The sequence below is a fragment of the Pogona vitticeps genome, chromosome 3, assembly GCF_051106095.1.
Source record: "Pogona vitticeps strain Pit_001003342236 chromosome 3, PviZW2.1, whole genome shotgun sequence".
Lineage (NCBI taxonomy): Eukaryota > Metazoa > Chordata > Lepidosauria > Squamata > Agamidae > Pogona > Pogona vitticeps.
Window position 1 is genome coordinate 155,861,961 of NC_135785.1, and position 23,420 is coordinate 155,885,380.

The following is a 23,420-nucleotide window of genomic DNA, read 5'->3' on the forward strand; positions in this document are numbered from 1 at the left end:
ACTGTGTCCTCCTGACAGTTGTTCTGTCCAGCCCACACCTTGTTCGCTTGTTAATCAGAATATCATGGGGCACTTTGACAAAAGCTTTACTGAAGTCAAGATATATTATGTCTAAAGCATTCCCTCTGTCTATCATGGAGGTTAGCTGATCAAAAAATGAGCTCAGATTAGTCTGGCAGGATTTGCTCTTGACAAATCCATTTTGGCTTCTGATCGAGCTGTCACACTGATATTGGGAAAGACAATTCTAGAGACTGTGCCAGCTAGAGCAAGGCCTCAGTGCTGAAGAAGAGCATGAGAAAGGACTGGGACACTAAAGGGCTGGGATGCTGGAAACCATCCAGTGGACATTGGACTGGACCCACAGTGGGAAAGGCAAACCACCCTACCAGGAAGGAGAGGACTAGGGGAGGTACAGCGTCCTGCAATGGGAAGACTGCACAAAGACCAGCAAGCCATCTATAGATAGTTCTAGAATAAAGTTACTATTGGCTGCTATTTCCAAGCTCTGGCAATAATGGCATTATCATGTTTCTGTACTTGGATTTATGTCTACCCGCTTAACATGACAAGAGTAGTTTCATACATGTGTGAAATACTCGTACCTATTCTAATTACTGATGACCTTCACCTAATTTGATCAGAATTCAACAGTATAACAATGTACTAATTAAACTCTCTTTTTTCCTTTATGGGCACTTGCTGAACCTAATCCACATGAACGTTCTTTTGTTTGCTCTTTAAAAGTCTGTATAATTTCCAATTTACCAAACTCATGATTTTTTTATCACTGGTATAAAATATGAATTTTACAATGAAGATAAAGGAACATTTAATAGGGCTAGTTTTTATAAACAGCAGACAACGGAACCAAATGATCAAGGAACATTTAATAGGGCTAGTCCCCACATACAGCAGACAAGGTGATAAACCTATACCTTTATGGTGCCACTTCAAATGATTGTCCCGTTTATTATATCTGAAAAGAAAATTCATCCTGAATTTATAATGCAATCATGTAAGGAAGAAGCATTTTAATTGAGTCTCCTCCCTAACATCCTAGTTTTCATTGTACAGAGAAGAATCCTCCATGTCTTTTCCTAGCGTTCAGTTTTGATATGGGACAGTCGATATTCAGATATTCCCAGGATGAAGCAGGACAGAGCTTTACACAACTGATTTTGTTATATATAGCAGCACACAAAGATCTAGGTAACAGCTATGGATATATATTTATTTTCTGTACTTATCGTTTGCAGGATTGGGCATCAAGACCTAATACAAGAACAACAATACAACCTTAATACTTCCTAAGCAGCCAGTGAATGGGATAATTAATTGGACTGGATATCTTCAGCAGCACAGCAAGTTAATTACTTGCATAGCTACAGATAAAGGATGAAGTGAGCTTCACTGTAAATCCAGGAGACTCAGGATACTTACCCTGAGCACAGTACTGCCTGGGTAAGCTGAAATTTTGCACCCCTAAGAATTTTTTGCCCAGGGCAGCTGCCCCTATGCTCTGCCATGCTACACCGCTGCTTGCAGACCCAGGTGAAGTAACCCATAAACAACCCTCACAAGCCATGAGTGAAAACACAGGCCTTGTAGTCCAAGTTAACAATTTTATTGAAGTAAAAGACTGATAGAAAAGGTGAAAAGACCACTGCTTGCAAGTATTGGCACAGCATTAGGATCCCTGCATTCGATGGCTCACCCACCATCTGATGCCCACCTTTCCTAACACATGGTTAGTTCACCCGAGGGGATTAATAACCATAGTAACCATAGCCACAATGCTATGGAACTCTCTTCTTGTGGAAGTACATCAGGCCCCAATCCTCCATTGCTTCAGGAAAAAAGTAAAGATTTAGCTCTTTACTCAGGCTTTTCATACTCCTGTCTCCATTTAATTTAATCATCATTATTATTATTTTGTCTCTAATTTTTGATGGACTGCTTTTTTATGGCTGAATATTGGTTTGTCACCATCATGCATGGGCAGAGTAAACCTTGAATTAAATAAATAAAATGAAAATGTTCCCTTGCGAGCATGAGACCACTAGGGGGAGATATCTATTGGGTGTCCCAATGTTGCCCCTTAATTTTTCAGTTTCTGAAAGGTATTAAATTAGGCTGGCTGGATAGCTCAGTGAGTTAGGTTCAGAGGTTGAGAGTTCAGTCCCCTCCTTTGCTTCTCAGAAGAGCTGGCTTCTGTTACTTTGGGCAAGTTCCACGGTTCCAGGATGCCCCCCCTCCTGAGTACTCCTTAATAAAAATATCCTGAAAAAGGTGACCATTAGAATTGACTTGACTGCTCAAAATCAATATTATTAATTGATGTATTAAACTACCATTAGCATTTCACAGGACTAGGCCAACTGGAGACTTAACATTTCTGAAACAAGAACTGGACCTTATTTTAATGCTTCTTTGATTTCTTTTTTGAAATACCTAACTGTGATTTTCAAAATAGCAGAGAATTATTTTTTATTCAGCCGTATTTAAATTGCAGTATAGTTTTTTGTTTTTTTTAAAGAGAGGAAAATAATGTACTCCAGTATTTTCCTGACACTCAATCAATCAATCATCTTTATTTCAAAAACCTCTTTTTGAAATAAAAAATAATTTGGTATTTCATTCTTTGCATTAAGAAGCATCTCACAAACAATATTTGTTTAATAAGTGAATATCACGATACAATTATGGATTGCTCAAATGAAGTTGAATCTCACTGACAACAGAAAAACAACACAGTTGTCATCTTGAACTGTAAGGAACTAACTACTGTTCTGTAGCAGAGTACTGGGCTACAGAGGCAATGTGCCTAACATTATCAGACCAATAAGCTGTTTTATTTAGGAGCTGGTCCTACTTTATATCAGTTCCTTTATAAGACTTTAAACAAATCCAAATTTTTCTTCACATTCAAGATGGAAATAACTTTATTTTATTTTTAAATGAATGTGAGAGAAAGAAAAGCTGACATTTGCATACATCCATGTGAGGCAGGATTTTTTACTATATATTGGACTGTGTTACCTGTGAACCTGAGTGACCACCTTTGTTCTCCTGAAGGGCTCCTAACTTTCAACACCTAGGTGGTAGAGAAGTCAGACATGGTCCTCTTGAAATATGTGTGCCTATTGGCTTGCTTTTTTTAAATAGGAGAGACACCCTCTCCATTTGTACATTTTCCCGAAGAGGGTAAACTCAATTTTCAGTTGGGCAAAAGGACAGCAGAAAGGATCAATCCTCTTTCAGGACTCTGATCCCAGGCTGAACTTTTCCTCACAGGGATTCTGCTTATTGGAAACGTTTTGGAGGGTCCCACTTCCAGGATCCAATGGCCATCCACTTATTTATTTATTTATTTATTTATTTATTGATTGATTGATTGATTGATTGATTGATTGATTGATTGATTGATTGATTGATTGATTGATTGATTGATTGATTGATTTATTTATTGATTTGATTTGATTTGATTTCTATCCCGCCCATCTAGACCAAAGGTCTACTCTGGGCGATTTGCAAATTTAAAAACAACAATTTGTCCGTTAAAATGAAGGAATACACAATAACTTTCTAGAATTCCAGTTCTTGTTTTGTTTTAATTATGATGGAGGGAGAATGCCTACACCTCATTTAAGAGCATAATCACTACTTCTCAGGAGTGGGAAATGACATTTCTGGGTCAGAGGTCATGGAGAGGCTGTTAGGGCAGCAAGAGGAAGTCTACTCAGCTGAATACAACTCACAAGCTTTGCTTTGCTCACTTGTGGCTTAAAGAGATGGGAGATCAAATCACAAATTTCAGCAGTCTTGCTAATCATGATAGCTAGACTCTCAGAGGCCACCTAGTGAGTCTAACAGAGGCAAAATTTGACCCAAAGGTACCCCAGCCCCACTCTTTCTGTCACCCCACTGTAGCAACTTTTAGAAACTGAATGATCCAAGATGTTTCACCATATTATTATGAATTTTTACTTAGCAACAAGTCCTATTGTGACTAATGGGGCTTACTCCCATGTAAAAAAGGCTCACAATTGTTGTCATCTTCAGCAAACATATTTCCCTCAGAGCTTTTTCTTGTAATCATAATTTGCAATCATTTGTGTAAAAAAGCTCATATTTTGTGCAAAATTCAAGGTTTTGAATAAAATATATGATTTAGTGCAGAATACCCACTTTAACAAATTCTTCGCAAAAAAGACTTGAATCTTCATTATCTTACTCAATAAGAAAGATTCCATAAAATTTTATTCTCACATGTGAGAAACAAAATAAGTGGAAAGTTATATACCTGTTCTCAAACCATTTCAGAGGGTAGATCTTAAATGAAGTTTTTTGTTTTGTGTTTCTTTAACAGAGGCTCATGAATAATTATGTTTATATTATTAAATGAAACAATAAAAATATATTGAAGATGGATTACAAAGGAAGCTACATTCTTCATAATGTTGGCATGTTCAAACTCTGTGCTAATCAACCTGCATTAAAGAAAATTCACTTTATTAATCTACATTGATTTAATAAAAGAAAAACTAAATTACTTGATGTTAACATGAGCATTGGAGGACAGAAACGTTCGTCATCAGATATATCCCAACAGAGTTAATGGAGCTTAAATATGACTTTCCTAAACAGAACAGACCTTCTTAATCCAAACATTGCAAGCACTGTGTACAAAATTTCATGTTCATGGGTGTGTGTGTATTCTACATAAACACATTTTTGTATGTGTTTTAGACAGCAAGACAGCAGATTGACACAAATGCATGAATTGGAACAAATACATTTAGTAATATATTTGTTCCAATTAATGCATTTGGAACATTTAGTGTGAGAAACTTAACTAGATTTATTCACCTGTCTCTTGCGTGGAACATTTTTTCTTATTTTAATTGTTTTTTTAAACTATTTTATTTTCCCAACATAAAACTTACAAATATATAAAAAACAACATCTCATATATATACTGTAAAGCTTAGCCTACAAGCATTCCTGAATAATAATACCGTACATTTCTTTCGGCAAGATCTTCTCCATATTATTCATTTTACTCATTTACAGTGGTGCCCTGCATGACAATGATAATCTGTTCCGGGAAAATAGCTGTTTAACGAAATCATCATCATGTGACATCAGTTTCCACATTGGAATGCACTGAAACCTGTTTAATGCATTCCAATGGGGAAAATACCTTGTCATCCAGTGAAGATCGCCCATAGGGAAGCCATTTTGCGAGCACCGATCAGCTGTAAAAATGGTTGTCCTGCAAAGCATGGGTCCAGAAAACATAGGGCAGCCATTTTGCTGAGCCAGAAAAATCGTCGTCTTGTGAACAAACAGACCTGATCGATGTCCAGCAAAGATCTCCCATTGGAATGACTGTTTTGCGAATTGCTATAGCGATTGCAAAAAGTCATCATAATGCGGATTCATCGTTCAGTAGGGTCGTCGTCTTGCGAGGTACCACTGTACTTTCTGTTTGTTACAAGCTTTTGTTTTCCACCATTCATAGAATAGGTTCCAGCTTTCATAATAAATTGATTTTTCTTGCCCTTTTAGTCTCTTTGTTAGTCTGTCAATTTCTGCACATTCTAATATTTTTTTGATAATCAATTCATCTTTTGGCAGGTGTCCCTCTTTCTATGCTAATCTAGCTGCTGTCAGAACATGTGACATTATATAATAGCTTTGCTTGTTTATATTATTTGGTATTAATCCCAATAAGAGGATTTCTGGTTTAAATTGTATTTCTTGTTATTTTTAATTGTTATAAGAGATATGCAGCCTCAGTGACAAGTGACTTGTAGAATTTTGATGTTCTGTAAAAATGACATAAAGTAATTAGTTACCTAAACAGCTCCTTTCCAAAAAGCAGTCAGTTGCTGTCTTAGTTGCCTTTTTAAAAAGAACAATTTATTTTCTCATTAGCCAAAATTCTCTTGCACTGTTATCCCAGTATAACACAAATGATGTAACTTTTGTAGTCGAATTGCAGCTAGTTGAGAAATTGCTGTAGACATTATCTACTGTTTACTGAGTCATATGATTCATCAGAAAACAGATAATACCTATGGTGATTACTTAATTTGAGGCAATTTGTCTACAAAATTATGTCATTCACATGATGGTGTCAGCCGTTATCTATGAGTAACTAAAATGATTAATTTTTATTTCTTCTGAAAACAATGCCACAAGCCAATGGCTCTTGGTACAAAACACACCTAAAGTAGTTAGTCCTCTACAACAATAAATGTAACAAATTATTACAGTTACATTAGTAACTATTTGTCACTAATTATTTTCAGGTTCTGATCCCATGCTTAAAGATTAGGAGTACATTTTAGATACATCAAGAGTATAGGGCCAACTGAAAATTATGAGGAACAACTGACTGCCAATTTTTCTAGGGCAGAGGTGATACTTAACTTTTTCATTGCATTGTTTTCCCTGACAAAATTGTTCTCTCTTTCGAGGCTCTGTTTGTTGGGGTTGTAGGGAGAGAATACAGGCACTGAATCATGTTACTTCCCATGTAATGTGTAGTTTAGCCTTCAGAGTCATAAACACATGCATATAAACAAATAATGTTAGGACATACTGGATTAGAAATTGAGACATATCTGAATATTTGTAATAATCACATATTCTTATTTATGCTCATATGTACATAGAATTATCACTGGGTCTCTAATATTTAATATTCATCTATCAAGTTTTAAATCAAATGCAGCTGTGGAAGTCTGAAGTTCAATGAAAGAATTACAGGCCCAAGTCCTATTGCATAGTTACACCAACCAAAGACAAACAGTGGCTTCTCAATGCTAATTAGTGAGTCTCTGCTTGGATTTTAGGGCACATGCCTGCTCGATTGGTTGAAATGCCCTTGAAAACTCAAGCAGGGATTTTGAATTGACAATGAGATGACACTATAAGTTACGCCATCTGCTTTCATCATGTATAGCTATGTATATGATTTTGGCTTTTGTTTTGACAACATTTCTGTTTCCCACTATTGTATTAGCAAATGCAATAGGAAATTTGATAAAGCAATTTATCTTGCATAGTAATTTATACCCTCATATCATATAGCACAGTGGTTAAAATATACTGAAAAAAGGGGCCAGCAATGAAATGAGATTTATAACTAAACAAAGAATAAACTGCATCACACTGTTCCAACAAGAATAAGGAGTCTGCATTTAGACTAGCACAAAGGCAGAAAGGGCATTTGGTTAACCTTTTTATTTCATTGAATGCTAAAACAAAAGCCCTATTATAGAACAAACTGATGAACAATTATGATTTCCCCAGAGGTGAAACAAAAATTATATTTTTGTAGATTTTTAAATACATACAATGCAGACAAATAAATAAAGTATAATGTGCTCATTTCCCCATTATCAGAGATATGAAGTAATACATTAAAGTATTACTGATATTTTTTCCCCTTCAAGCACTGCAGAGGACATTTTGCCACGTTTAAGAAGGGCAAGCACATTTCTCAGTATGAAATTATTAATCCCAGTCAGATAATTCTCTAGTCCATGCTAGTATTTAAACATGACATATCAAGCAGCAATCTTGGCTTTAAAGAAGATAAATCACACTGGGTATGTACAATTTTCACCTTTTTACTAAAATTCCATTTTTGTAATATCAGCCTTGGCACGTACAAATATATATGGAGGAAAAGCAATATGATTGAAATAGTTCTCAAGTTACATCAGCTGGGTAGATGAGTTGTAAAAGCTGCAGCATCAATTAGACACATTTTTGAGAGTCTCTTGTCAGTCATAAATCACAGCTTAATCCAGGAATTTAAAAGGTATTCAGATAAACTGTACAGTATCTGCTTCTTTAGAAAAGATGCAGACATACTTTCAGGTGACCTTAATATCCTCCTGCAAGTTTTCAGATGCAATAGTTCAATAGTACACCAACGTTTTATTGCAATAGAGCAGTGGTAAAATCTATCATAACAATTTTCAGCTACTACTGAAATTACTACTTTTGTTTACTCTCAAAAAATATTACTTCAATATTTATTGCAGAGGAACTTATTGTTATGGAACTCAGATTTCTCATTGGTGTCTCACTTTAGGCCTAACTTCAAGTGGCAATCCAGCTGGCATAAAGAAATTTCTGGAGCTTTTGCCTAGCTGAGGTATCAAAAGCAGCCAACAAAGACTGAGAAAGGCTATGTACAAAGACCCTTTTGCCTAATGACATATTCATACCTTGGAGATCTGCCTTTGTGATTTCAGTAGGGCACTACAGTGGACCCTCTACTTAGGGAATTAATCTGTATTGGACCAGTGGCTGCAGGTTAAAAAGTTTGTAGGTCGAGTCTCCATTGACCTACAATGCATTGAAAACAGATTAATCCCGTAACCGGCCGTTTTTGTTCCATTTTTTTTCTATTTTGGTTTTTTTCTGGTCTGTAGGTCAATTCTCTGGCTGCAAGTCGAACCTAAATTTTGCGGCCAGAGAAGTCTGTAACTCGAAAAGTCTGTAAGTCGAGCCATCTGTAAGTCGAGGGTCCACTGTATGTCTTCTTGAAATCATGACACCTAGCAAACCATTGTAAATTTGGCTGGAAGTTGTAATGAAAGGGAAGAGTGAGAGATTTATTTGGCTCCTGTTTCTTATTATCAGAATATATATCAACATTTGAACATTTCATCATAAATGGAACAGAAGGACACCAAGCTCAGAGTATTTTCAATGTGGGAGAAAGCAAAGCTGACCAATTTGTTGATCTAGAATGAGGACTTTTGGTATTAAGTTCTCAAAAGGCTGGTTTTCAGTCCTTGTGAATTCCTGTAACGTTTCTTATAATAATTTAGGGTTGCCACTTCTTTCTGACAGAATCTTCAGGAATATCCCGTGTGATAGGTAGCATGCTGCAAAGTGTCAAATAGGTCATCTGAAAAAAGAAGAAGATTAGGGTGACAATTACATAGGTTAAGGATTAATCGTAGCTTTTTAAAGAGGACCTTGAATATGTTGGCCCTGACCATACCAAAAGGCACAAAGAAGTTCCTGTAGGAAGCCTGTAGCTCAAAACCCTGCTTGCTTGTTGGTCAAAATCCTATTGACAACTCGTGAATCCTGGAGTCTGTAGAAAATATATTTTCCCTGTAATTTAAATACTGTAGCTATTAAATACATTGGCTTGTAATTGAGTGAAAAATTTGCCATCGTTCTGAAAAATGGAAGCTATGATTTTAAAATTCCTCCAGGGAGAAATCTAGTACACTAAGGCTAGAATTCTAAAACCACTTACTCAAGGGGTAATTCCCATGGAGGGAAATCCCCACTAAATTCAAGGCATTAGATATAATGCATGCACACAACTACCCCATCAATTATCTACAAAAAGATCATGTGAATGTCATTTTCCACAACACCTTTGGTGGCATAAGGCTCAAAAACATCTCCTTCCTACTTCTGCACTTTCCATTGAAATACATTGGAATGTGATTAATCCATTCTGGCCAAAAAACCCCCCAACAAAACAAAAAACAAAAATAAAACACACAGCAAGCCCTGTCGGAAGGTGTTGGGGCTTAAAAAAAAATAAAGCACCCAACAAGCTCCATCGCTGGGGCTTTAAAAAAAAATAACCAAAAATAAAATATACAGCAAGCTCCATCACTGGGGCTTTAAAAATAAATAAAAATAAACAACACAGCAAGCCCCATGGGAAGGCACCAGGGCTGAAAAAATAAACACACAAAAACACCAAAAAATCACAGCACAGAAACATAACCCCCCCAGCCCAAACCCACCCTGCAAAACACTGTAAATGTACTTACTCAGAATCAGAAAGCAGCACCAGGCACTCCGAAGCCTCTCTGCAAACGTACACACTCTAACCGTTGGGGCAAAAGAGCTACAAAGAAGCTCTTCACCAACCAATGGTTAATCCTCTAATTTGAATTCCCTGCCCTTTTTCCCTGCCTCTTTTGATCACAACTCAAAGCTCCAGCTGCAAGTCGAAGTAAAATTTTGCAGCCAGAGCTGGTCGCAACTCGAAATGGTTGTGTGTCGGGACGGTCATAAGTCGAGACACCACTGTACCTGGAATCCTAATCAGAGAAGAATGGGGGAGGGGAGGAAGAAAACAATGAAGAGACTTGTAGAACCTTAGAAAGGGACAAGTTTTATTTTTCAACAGTTTTCATGGCCTGCAGCCTACTTCATCAGATGTACAGAGAGTTGCTGATGAAATGGGCTGCAATCCATGAAACGTGATGCCAAATAAAACTGACTAGTCTTCAAAGTGCCGCAAGAGTTGCTGTTGTTTTTGCTGCAATTGGCTTTCCTCTCATACCCCCTCATGCAAGGAAAGAAGAAGAAAAACCTGAACAGAGCTATAACAGAGAAATGAATCATTGTAATCATGGCAGCTTTTGTAAACCATGCTCCAAAACCTTTTTTCTTGTTGTTATTATTCTTGATTTGGATAGCACATGTCCAAACAGAGCCATAAAATGTATTCAATTAACACACCTTCTTTTGGATTTCTAAAGGAATTTCTAATCTATTTTGCTATTTATAAGAGTTACACAGCTACAGTTGAGTTCTCTCATTTAAGCTCCCTGGAACTCAAGATTACCTCTTTTTTTCCCTTTGCATCTCTACAGACCTTTTCAAACCACATTACACCCATTACATTTGATCAAGAAGTCCATATTCATTGCTATTTAGAGTGATTTAGTATTATCAAGCATCACTGAAAACCAATTTGAAATGTACGGGGGTGTAGGATCAGAGCTGAGCACAGGGTTGAAATATAAACTTGGTAAGAACACTATCCGAAATCCCATCTGTTACTTCTCTTTCCCAGATGAAACTGTCATATTTCATTCCTAACTATGCAAACTCTGTCAAGAAGATTGACAGTCTTAATCATATGCACCTGATATAAAACAAAACTCTGGCATCTACTTGGATTGGCTAATGGTCATTGCATCAACAATTGATACACTGTCATTCTAATCTGGGAGAGTCTATTAAATTTATTGAAGAACAAATATTTATTGTACATCTAAACTGCTGAAGAAATTGTCAAAATTGTCTGGGAGCTGTAAAGTACATTGCAAACAATAAATAATTATTGAAAGAGTGCACAATAAGTCCACAATAACATCATAACTATATAAGAAACAACCATGGAATACAGAGAGCTGAGTAAAAAGCATAAGACAACTAGAACAATTCTCAGTTCTAAAATGTTTGGAATTGTAAGTACTTTTTACCTAACACTATAAGAATATTAAAGGACAATCCAAGTGAGTCCTTCTGGGGAAGGCAGGCATCTGATGGATGGGATGCAAATACTTAAAACACCTCCTTTCTTGCTTCAGTTGGTGGCTACAGCTGGAGAAAAGCTCTAGGAGAATGACTCCCTGGGTGAGGTAGGTAGCTGTTGGGGAAAATGCTCCGTAAGTTAACCTAACTCCAAGTTGAGAAGGCCATACATATGAACATCGGCAAATTATGAATGACTGAGCAAATCTCAATTGAATTTAACACCTCACTGAGTTCCGGCAGGTCACTTTTGGAGGGAATTAATTAATCAATTACATTTGTATACTTCCCCATTAGTGCAAAAGCACTATTCTGGGTGGTTAACAACAGGCTAAAGCCAATACCAAGACAAACAAACATTTTAAACACTCACAGTATAAATACCAGATGTGTCAAGGATAATTTCCAAACCTTAGACAGAACAAGGTTTGGGTTAATGAGCAGCCATGTTTGTACAGGTGTGCAAGAATGCAGAGTCATGCTGAATCATGCTGAGACATGCGGATTCATGGATGATGCAACATCTGCAGTGACTGGCTATATGCAAATATGTATATGTATATATATATGGAGATGTACTGAAGATATATCCGGATCTCTTATTTGAACGTTATCCTGCCATGCTGTCAGTTGATGCTGCTGTACATACTGTAAATATACTCTGGTGTCGGGAGAAGCTGCCTGTGTGTGTATAAGTTATTTGAACTACCTGGACTGGACAAGACTCTGCTAATTTCCACCAGTGCTGCGCCAACAAGATGGCACCAAAGCAATTTACAGAAGCAGCAGGACAGGGGATGAACTAAATGTCAACTTGAGACAGTAAGAAAGACCTTCGTAAAAAGTGAGGTTTGAGTTTTCTTCTAACAAAAGGGAGGGAACCAGACATAGCTCCTCCAGGAGTTGATTTCATAAGGTCTGAGCCACTGCGGAGAAGGCCATACCTCTAGTGGAAGACTTTTCTGCCTCCCTTGGGGTGGTCACCTGGAGGAGCCTGATATGGGAAGATCTGGTGGGTTGAGCAGATGACATTGAGGTCAGACACTCTGAAAAATAATGTGATCCCAAACTATGGAGTGCATTATATGTAAGAGTCAAAAACATGAACCTGATCTGGGATACAACAAGTAACCAGCACAGGCAAGCCAGTGATATGCGCAAATTTGCTCACACCAGTCACCAGTCCGGCTGCTGCATTCTGGACCCATTGTAGTCTCTAGGTCAGGTCCATGGGAGCCCCACATTGAGAGCATTGCAATAGTTGATTCAAGAGATGACCAATGCTTGCAACAATGTCCTAAGGGAACCTTCAGCAGGGTGGGGATGGACTTGGGTGAAAAACCTCATCTGGTTAAAGGCTGATTTGGACACAGCTGCAATTTGGGGATCCTAAGGAAGAGCCAGGTCCAGAAGAACACCAAGGTTAAATTCTGATTAAAAATGAATCTAAAGAAAATTGTTACCCATCTGTATTATTCACACATACTGGCCACAATCATGTCACATTTTTTATCCCTGGGTAACTCAATTGGCAAATATCATTGGCTGACTGCCAGACGTTGAACGGAGTTAACAAAGGCTCGGTGCACAACAGCAAAGAGAGATTTACATCCATTGTGTTATACATGTGAACATAACTAATAGGATTTTAGCCACTGTTTAATAGTTTTTAAAACAAATGATTTACAGAGCACAAAATCTTATCAAATCTTCTAAAATATTAATCATATACAACAATAAATCTAGTAGCATGGAAAATAAAGTAGAAAAAATGATAGCACAGTGGTATGGAAACTAGCATGAACATCCCCCCAACTCTCAACAAATGTGGCTGTTACAAGTTCAGACATAAAGTTTTAATGGTTCTCTTGACAGACATCTGAAGCTGTACCCATTATATTTTATGTGACTTGGGAAGTCCTCTGAATCTCCTTATAAATCTTGTCAGGCTGATTCTTACTATGAAGAAACTTATCACCCTTTCTGTTTATCAGAGCTTTTGGAGGTTTTCACAGGTGATGAAATTTTGCAGTCTTAAGAGCTCTTTGACTGTAGCAATCAATAACCTGTCTAGGTAAATTACCCTTTGTTGTAATCCCAGGAACCTTAGAAGCTAAATTAATGGTTTCATTACCATGGTAAAAACCCTTGGGCAATCTGCAGGCCAAATACCATTACCCTGCAGTGATACAACTCTCTCCTTTTTTGAAGAGCTTTTGATGCTTCCTGTAATTCAGGTGCATGGAGCAGCTAAAATCCTTTTTTTGCTTGTTTTTCTTTTTTTTTAAAACAAAAAAAAGAGAGAGAGAGAGAAGCAGCCATTGGACATGTGTAAAAGCTTAGCTGCTGTAAGATGCTTGAAAGAGTTATGAATGTCCTGTAGAGCTGGATGCCGCAATATCACTGGCAGAAGAGGAAGAACAAAAGACTGGGTGAGAGAAAGTACTTGCAATAGTGCCATTATGGGTCAAAGCATGTTCACTGTCTTATCAGTAACAACAGACTTATGTATTGTGTACAATATTCTCAAGATTTTGTATGTTCAATGCCTATGTGAAGAAGGCTATTGCCATAGTCACTTTGGAAGCTCATTTCCATGTGTTAATATGCTACTGCAATTCCACTTGATCCCATTGCCACAATCCCACTCCCAAGCTTAGCCCTATCTCCATCCTCACCTAATGTATACAATTAGAGATGGGGGTATTCGTATTTGTATATGAATACAAATACCCCCGCACAGGTGGACATAACAAGGGTCCACCCCCTGGGGCCAAACTGTTCACTCACTCTTCCGCTACTGCCATGGGCTCTGTGCTCCCTTCCAATCACTCCAGAGCGCCCGGTCAGTGAGCCACTCTTTGATCTGGCAGGGAGGCTCATTGTCCCGCTTCCTGCCAGGAGTTGTTAATCAACTGCAAGCTCCGGAGTAATAGGAAGGAAGTGCGGAGCCTGTGGCAGCAACGGAAGAGTGAGTAGACAGTCCAGCCTCTTGTTGTGTCCACCTGTGTGGGGGGATTCATATACGAATACCCTCATCTCTATATACAACACATAAACCTGTGGCCCAGATTTGTGCTCCATGTGCCTAAGGAAGTGGAAGTGTGAAATTTCACACTGAAATAACTTTGTTAGTGTTAATGGTGCTGCCACATATTTGTTGGTTTGTTTGTTTTTAATTGTTGCTGAAACAAACTAACATGGCTACCTTTCTGGAGACATTCATATTAGTAATTTTAAACAATTTCTAAAGACATATCACTCTGTCTTGCTACCTATATTACAGAGGGAATCAGAGAAAGAGAGATTAATGGCAGAACTATTGATTGAATCAGCTTGTACCAGCTGTACCAGGAGTCAAGTACTGGCTAGGTAGAGGAAGAGGAAAAGGAAGTACAACATCACTTGGTTCTGCTGCATGGACCTTGGTGTAGTCTAGGAATTACAAATATTGGGTTCGCAGGTTAGGTAAAGGTAAAGGTTCCCCTTGACAATTTTTGTCCAGTTCTGTTCGACTCTAGGGGGCGGTGCTCATCCCCCTTTCCAAGCCATAAAGCCAGCATTTTGTCCAAAGACAATCTTCCGTGGTCACATGGCCAGTGTGACTTAGACACGGAACGCTGTTACCTTCCCACTGAGGTGGTCCCTATTTATCTACTTGCATTTGCATGCTTTCGAACCGCTAGGTTGGCGGGAGCTGGGACAAGCGACGGGCACTCACTCCGTTGCGTGGATTCGATTTTATGACTGCTTGGTCTTCTGACCCTGCAGCACAGGCTTCTGAGGTTTAGCCCGCAGCGCCACCACGTCCCTAGATAACACCTTTTAGCCTGCCACCCCACAAAGCCTGAGTTATAAAGTTTGGGCTGACTCAGAAAAAGCTAGCAACCAGAAGTCTTTCCTTCCTTCCTTCCTTCCTTCCTTCCTTGACAAGCATAGTCCTGAATCCGGTTCTAACTGGGTAAATCCAATGAATCAAAGAGATTTATATAAATGTGCACTCAGCATTCAGCAATTGATTTGGAATGTTAGGTGGGATTAGCAATTGCATTTAGGTGATTATTAGGTGATTATTTCAAGCGTACACATTCTCCCCTGCACACTAATTAAGAATGTACTTTTTTCTTTTTCTACATGCCTTTTTGAAGACTGTGTTAGAAACTGGAAAAGTATAATTTTAAATGTCTAATTTCAAGTTCAAGTTTACAACCATTCCTGATTAAGCAGAACATGGGAAAACTCTCAGTACAGAGAAGGAAAAACTCCTCAACAGGTTTGGCAAAATTATTCAGTGTAAGGAAATGCATGTGGAGCTGATAAAATGCAGACCTTAAATGGACCTGACAAAGCAAGATAAAGACACCTTGCTATGTCATTAAGAAATACACCACTCTGAGAGTGATTAGATCAGCTTTTCTTTGCTACAAGAAGACGACAAAACAACAGCTATCCTAGTAATCCTAGGATAGACAGTAATCCTAGTACAGTCAAGGTTTGTATTATTTTACAAGGGGCTGAACATTAGCAGCCAAACCTAATTTAGGATTGGGTGTGAATGTGAGTATCCATATTTGTGGGGTGAACAAACCATACCAAATACACAGTGCTTAAACTTTGAGGTCTGAGGCAAACAACAGACCCATCCAGTTGTTATCTAATTGTTCATACTTAGAACAGGTAATTCGGGCTCTCTGTGTGAGTTGGAGCTCTTTCTCATTTACTTGTTGCCCTTCACACATAGGAGGGTGACAAAACAAAAGAAAAAACAGGCACCTTGAGAACTCCCCTCTACCCATGTATTTTTAGGGAAATGGAACCAGGTATATGCCCCCTGGATCGAAGGCAGTTTCCTGGATATCTAATGGGCAAGCCCTAGGCTGGTGGTGGATGCAGCCAAGGCTAATGGTCTTAGCTTTCCTCTACATAACTCTTCTCCTCTCCCACATGTAAATGCACAGTCATGGGGAGGCCTGATACTCATGAATGAAGAGGTTAACCTATCTCAATGTAGCTTCCCCTCACACACATAATTTGCGTTCCTTCCAGTTTTTCAAAAACTGACATTCACCTCAATCCACAAATGTCCCTCCCAGCTAAAAACTCCTTAAATACATCATATGCAGATTGCAATATATCCAACACCTTCTTGTCTCTGTTTTCTTACATGTGAATGCTTAGTTGGTAGTCTGCCTGCCCACCTTCCTGCTGGTATGAATGCTTTTGCCCTGGCTCTATCCACTGCTTCTGGCTCTATCCACCATTGGCTTCTGTGCCTTCTGCTCCACCAACTACAGTGGGCACCAACCATCCTTGGGCAGCACCATTTTCTCCCTCCCCTCATACAACAAAATGACTTGAGCCAGCTCTGGCTGGGTGCTATGCTTAGAACAAAGATGACAAATGATGTGGAAGGTAAAAACTAGAAGAAGGAGAGTCTGAAAACAATTGATGTAGGAAACTGGAATGTATTTCTAAAAATCCTGTATTTTGTTTATATAGGAACATCATAGCCCTATTCAAGTGTTCAGGTCAGGATTAACCTAAATACATAAGAAAAAGGAGCAGGCCAATACCCACCCCTCAGCAACAATAACAATACCAAAAACTATCTTTATTAGGTAAGCAAATGACATGAGACCACGAGAGAATAAAAAAGGACAGATTATAATCATGTTATAGGTTGGCATAAAATAAAACACAAAGCAAAAAAAAAAAAACCCTCATGAATTGGGCAGTTTTGCGGTTCGTTTCAGGGTGCTTCAGGTAAATATGCCTGCCTAGAATGAAACAAAATGCTGAACTATTATATGTGTTGGTGATTCAAACATGGGCTATAACTTGGGCATCCCAATTCCAACCTTTGCCAAACTTGGAAGGGATGGGGAAGGATTTCATATCAAACATCAGCCCAAGTTTGGTGAAGATTGGATTTACGAAGTCCATGTTACAGCTCCCCAAAACTCATCCCTCCAGGAAACCCATTCAGGGATTCTAATGGTAGAAAAAAAAACAGTCCTCAAATATCTCACATCCCTTGAAAAGTTTACTAGGGTTACTCTATGTTGTGTGCCATTTGGTGGTATACATCAACAACATCTTAATCTCCTGTGCAACATATCCAAGACAAAACGTACTCAATGGCAGCAACAGTTCTGAACTGCAATGAATACAGGCCATTTTAAAAGGAAGCACAAAACCAAGAATCAAATAAGTATACACACATAACCCGAAGCAATACATAAGGAATACTCTGTTAGAGCTGCAGAACGCTAAAAAAATGTGTTCCTGGCTGCCTATCTTTACCCTTTCAGCAATCAAGCTGTCAGTCTTTATGGAGTAAATAGGTAATTGAAAGTAAATGTGCTTTCCTTATAAAGTTCACTTGAAGCCTCAAGGGGTAACATGGAGGGAGGAAAAAAGAATGAAGCCAACTCTCTCATGTATGTGTCTGTGTGTTTGAGAGAGAGTCACAGTTTCAGTGACATTTCTGTTAATCCATGGATGCAAAATCATTCCCAAAACATGACCTACACTTGTATGAAAAAATAAAGACTGTGCTTTTTAAAGGAGCAGAGGCAGCCCAGAATCCTTACTGTGTGTGTATGTGTTCTGAGAGCACTGCCTTCAGGAGTGAATTACAGAAAGAGCACTGGAGTGCTTGTGATAGGGAAACTCTTTTTTGAAGATACCATTTGGAAAAGTAAAGATCCAGAAAGAAAATATGTCTGTAGATATGTGTTATAACATCTGTTGGGTTTCTAGAAACTGATGTCTGACTTCATGTATCTTCCCTGTGTAAAAATTTAATTTGGAAATTTTCTGAGGTGGTGAAGTATGAGCCAAGCCTTGGTGTTATCCTGAAACACAACAGTGTGACAACGTAGAATACTAGATTGCAAGATTCCAGAAGGCTGTGATGGCCTGAAAAATTTGTGGTGGACCTTAATGAGGAACTGGAAGGCTACATTATACTGTGCACACAAGAAGAAACCTTATACTTGAATCATTATTCAACTAATGCTAAAAGCAATAATTACAATTAACTGACTGAAATCCCGTAGCCTCACGCAGTAGGTCACAACTACTGCATCAGTGGGATTTGATTACTTCATTATACAATAGGATTTTATGTTGCTAAAACAGAAAGATTAATTAATTAATTAAAAATAGTATTAACCCACCTTTCTCCTAGAAAGGACTCAGGACAGATTACATCAATAAAAGTAAAATATTAAAAGCTAAAAACAGTAAATTATGCAAATATTAAAATTATTAATTTTATATTAAATATGCTAGGTAAAAGCATTACTAAAACAGATTTGTTGTGTGTTCTGTGTTGTCAAGTCAAAACTGACTTATAGTGACCCTAATAGGGCTTTCAAGATATTTAAGGAGTGGTTTTACCAGTTCCACTCCCCCAATGAGTTTCCATTACCCATTGGGGATCTGAAACCTGTTTTCAGGAGTCCTAGTTACAGATGGGAACTTTGTATTTGTCTCACAGGGGAGACGAATCTGAAGCTCACCACCACAGGTGGCGAGTTCAATTGGACCCTTGCCCCAAACTGAGCATCCACTTACTGCTTGCAGTGCAGCACATGTGGCCATCATCCTTCATGCTGTGCCAATGGTGGAAGTAGCCCAGCTGGGGTTTCCCTGCCTCTCTGCATTGCTAACCAATGCTGTGAGAGGGAGCATGACAAGGCTCCCCACTCAGCTGTAGATTGGTCAGCAGTGCAGGGAGGCAGGAAAGCCTCAGATAGGCTACTTCTGCAATTGGCATGGCACAAAGGACGATGGCCATGCATACTGTGCTGCAAGCAGTAAGTTGACACCTGGTTTGGGGGGAAGGGTCCAGTCAAATTGGCCATCTGTGGTGGTGAGCTTCAGATTCATCTCTTCTGGGAGATTAATACAAAGCTCTCATCTCTAGTCCTAGTCTCTCACTCTATCCACTACACCACACAGATTTATAAGCAACAAAATACAAAACATTCCAGATGGTCAGTCACTAAGGAAAATCCTGTCTGGAAACAAAGTTCTTTGCTTGCTTGTGCAAGGGCACAAAGATGGGACTTTCCTGGCCTCCTGGGGCAGGGAGTTCCAGGGTCTGGGAGTAGCATCAGAGAAGAGCCTCTCCTGTGCCCCATCAAATGCACCTGTGAAGGTGAGGACTTCCGGCTTGACATTGCAACGAGACAGCAGCAGGAGCACTGAGCTCTGTCCCCTGGGCTGAATTCGGACCTGTTTGGGACCCCCCCAGGGGCTTAAAACCACCATGAAGAGGTGGTGAAATTGAGGAGAAGCCTGTTGGTCATGGGGGGGATGGTGGTTACCCACATTTGATCCAGGAAACTCCCCAATCAACCAGCAAGCGGAAACAAGCAGCTGAACTAGCTGCTTTCAAGTTGTCAGCAGCCGGCAATGGAGAAGCAATAAATCAGCTAATTAACACCATGTTACCACTGGACGAGAAATATTTTTTAACTGTATTGCTTTATGACTACAGTGGGGTCTCGACTTACAAACTTAATCCATATTGGAAGGTGGTTCGTAGGTCGAAAAGTTCGTAGGTCGAATCTGCATTTACCATAGGAATGCATTGAAAACCATTTAATCCGTATCTGCTCTTTTCCGTCCATAGAAACTAAGGAGAAGCTGCTATTCCACCTTCTACCACTAGAGGGGGATATTTTTCTTTGTTTCCTTAGGTTCAGGAAAGGAAGGGGGAGGCAGGGAACAGTTTTAAAAGCACTTTTGAAATCTTTTTTTTTCAACGAAGCAAATTTTAAATAATGTTTTAAAGCATGTTGTGCTGATTTTTTCAGCACAAAGACACACAAGCAGGCTTTTTAGGTGCTGAGCAAGCCTCTGGAAGCCTGTTCAAAGCCAGCCGATCAGCTGATAGGCGGGGAGAGGAGCAGGGGAAAAGCACAAAATGGCTGCCAGGCTCCTTCTGTGTGTGGGCTTTTAGCTGTTTCCTGCTCTTCTTCCTGCTGTTTGGGGGCTACCAAGGCCTGGTAAGTGACTTTCTTTTATTTATTTTTAAGTTTCTGACCTTTTTTCCCTCCAGAAGCCTCTAAAGGGAGGGAGGGGGCACTTTTTTCCCTGTCCATAACTCGAGGGAAGTTCGTATGTCGAGTCCTTATTTCCCCTATAGGGCAGGTTCATAAGTTGAATTGTTCGCAAGTAGGGTCGTTCGTAAATTGAGACCCCACTGTATCCCTGGATGAGACAATCCCTACAACAGAAAAAGTGTCTTCTATCCCCCAGTACTGATTGAGCAGTGTTGAATCTGGAGAGAGGAAAGAGATGCAAAGAGACACGAAGAAAATAAATTGGGTGTTAATTAGACATTTAATTCAAGGAAGGAAGTTTGGTATTATTTTGTCATTAGAAATTTAAGAATCTTTCTCTTAAAACCATCATTAGCAACAAATCTATGAAACTAAACTTGTTTATGTTACTTGTAACAGCTATCTAAAGTGCTGGCAAAAAGCCTTAAACACTTTATGGCTGTTTGGAATTCCCTTTCTTTTTGAGGACTGAACTGAAGTACAGATAAACTAACCCTAGAAAGTCTAATCCAGCCAAAGTGTAACTTTTAAACTATATCCTGGGTTCTGAACTTGACTGGAACACAGGCTGAGACAGAATCAATACTGGAATGGATTGCCTCTGGGGCTGGATTACAAAAGACATCAGGCCATGAACACAAACATCAAGTGAACTATTTGGTGAGCAAGTGTGCTTGAGCCTTTAGATGGGAAAAACCCTCTACATCTGAGACTGGATTCAAGTTCAACCCTAAAGATGATTGATCTATTAAAGTGGACCTATGGAAGCAACTATTGATGGAATTGGACTGATTACTTTAAGCATCTGGAAAACCTTCACTTGGAATACAATTATTTGACATATGGGACATAATGCCACAACAAGAAAATTTTTGGAATGGAACAAAATCTACCCGGTAAGCAATTTTAGAAATAGTGAGAGCCCACAACAAAGTGGTGAAATTATTCAAGGTGCAGTTAAAGAAGGACTATAGTCAACAGGAGACAGGGAACAAGAAAATGAGAGGATGGTGGATGATGTATGCCAATTAAAAGAGGGGCTGGAGGAAATTAGACGAGAAAACCTAGGAGATCTGGAGGAGAGTTTTAGGTGTGCTAAGGGAAGATAAGGGGAGAGAACCAGCAGATCTATTTAAAAAGAGCCTGAAAGATCTATTGGAGATAGATCAAGTGTATAAAATGTTCTTAGGTGGCATAAGGGATGGCATAATTTTTAGAGAGATAGAAACAATTTTTAGAGAGATATTTGCTGGAAAAGACAAATAAAAGAAGGAGTTACTTAGAAAGATGAAATGGGAAAAATATTAAGGTGGCTTTTAACTTTGAAAGCATGTATATACTTCTGGAATTGTAAGGGGGCATAGCCTATATATTAGTAAATGGCATTAAACTGAAATAAGGGACCACTAATCAGAGTAAAGGTGTAACACAGTGGTTCTTAAGGTAAATTGAAGTTAGATATAAGGATGAAGCAAAACAAATAGTATTTAATGAACATACATTAGATATGATGCTGATATAGACACGATAGAAGATGTGGAGATAGAAATGGCTAAACAATTATACAAAGAAAATCTGTATAAAATGCTTTAGATAATGTCTATTACATGTTAGGAACCTATTTACCGTAGTTATCATTGGTATACAATACAAAGTTTGTTGATTAAATCACCTCAAAATTTATACATTTGAAACCTGAACTACTTTTACTAGGTATATTATTGGAAGATTTTGAGAACATTGTATACTATGAGAGCAATATTATGATAGTAGCCAATACTGTATACTAAAATACACACATGAGTGGTTTAAATGTTTAAAAAATGTATAGATTTTGAAGGGACAACTAAGAAGACACCAAGATGAAAAAAACAAAACAAATAATTATAAGCAACCCATGTAATGTGATGTTTAACAAGCACAAATTGAATGTAGAGAGATTGAAAAACTAATAAAATTTTCCTTTTAAAAAAATGCACCTGTGAAGGTGGTGGGACTGAAAGAAAGGCTTCCCCTTATGATCTTAACACCCGAGTTGGCTCATAAAAGGAGATGCAGTCCTTGAGATAGCTTGGATCCAAGCTGTTTAGGGCTTTATGGGTTAGTACTAGCACTTTGAATGGTGGCTGGAGACCCCCTGATGTAACAGGGGGTTATATGATCCTTGTAACCAGCTCCAGTTAATAATCTTGCTGCAGCATTTGGTACCCAGTGAAGTTTCTGAGCACTTTCCAAAGGCAGCTCCACTTAGAGACTGTTACAATTTGATTTGACTAAGGCATGTGTCACTATGGTCAGGTCAGACCTCTTCAGGAATTAAGTTTCAGTTTTTTCCATCCTCATTCAATCCATTACTGACATCAGACATTGATCTAGAACTGAAACAGCTTCCTTGGATTTAGATGAAAAGGAGATACAGAATTGGGTGTCATCCACATACTAATGACAACAAATCTTAACACTCTTGACAGTGGTAAATAGTATAAAATACCGAGGGACCCCCACAGACCATTGGCCGGGGTGTCAAACACCCTACCATCGCCTTCTGAGTTCTCCCTTTCAGGAAGGACCAGAGCCACTGTGGAACAGTGCCTCCAAGTCCCATCCTAGAGAGATATCTCAGAATGATATCATGGTTGATGGTATTGATAACTGCTGAGAGGTCAAGCAGAACCAACAGGGACATATGCCCCCCTGTCCAGTTCCCAGCAGGAGCTATCTGTTCTAGTTGGCCACTGTGTGATGAGAATGCTGGTCTGGATAGTTTTTTGGTCCAAACCAGCAGGGCTTTTTTTTCAGTTCTAATGTTAGTGCATTAAGCTGAGCTATAAAACTAAACTGCCCCCCCTCAACCTGCTTCTGAATCGTTTGCCAGCTACTTCACTGACACTCTGAGAGGGAGGAAAATGTATAAGAAATGGTCTGTAAAAACACTCCTGCTAAAGATGTCTCAGCATGTGTGTTACACTTCAAGGTGCTTCACAATGTTGTGTAATGTACCATTATAAAAAT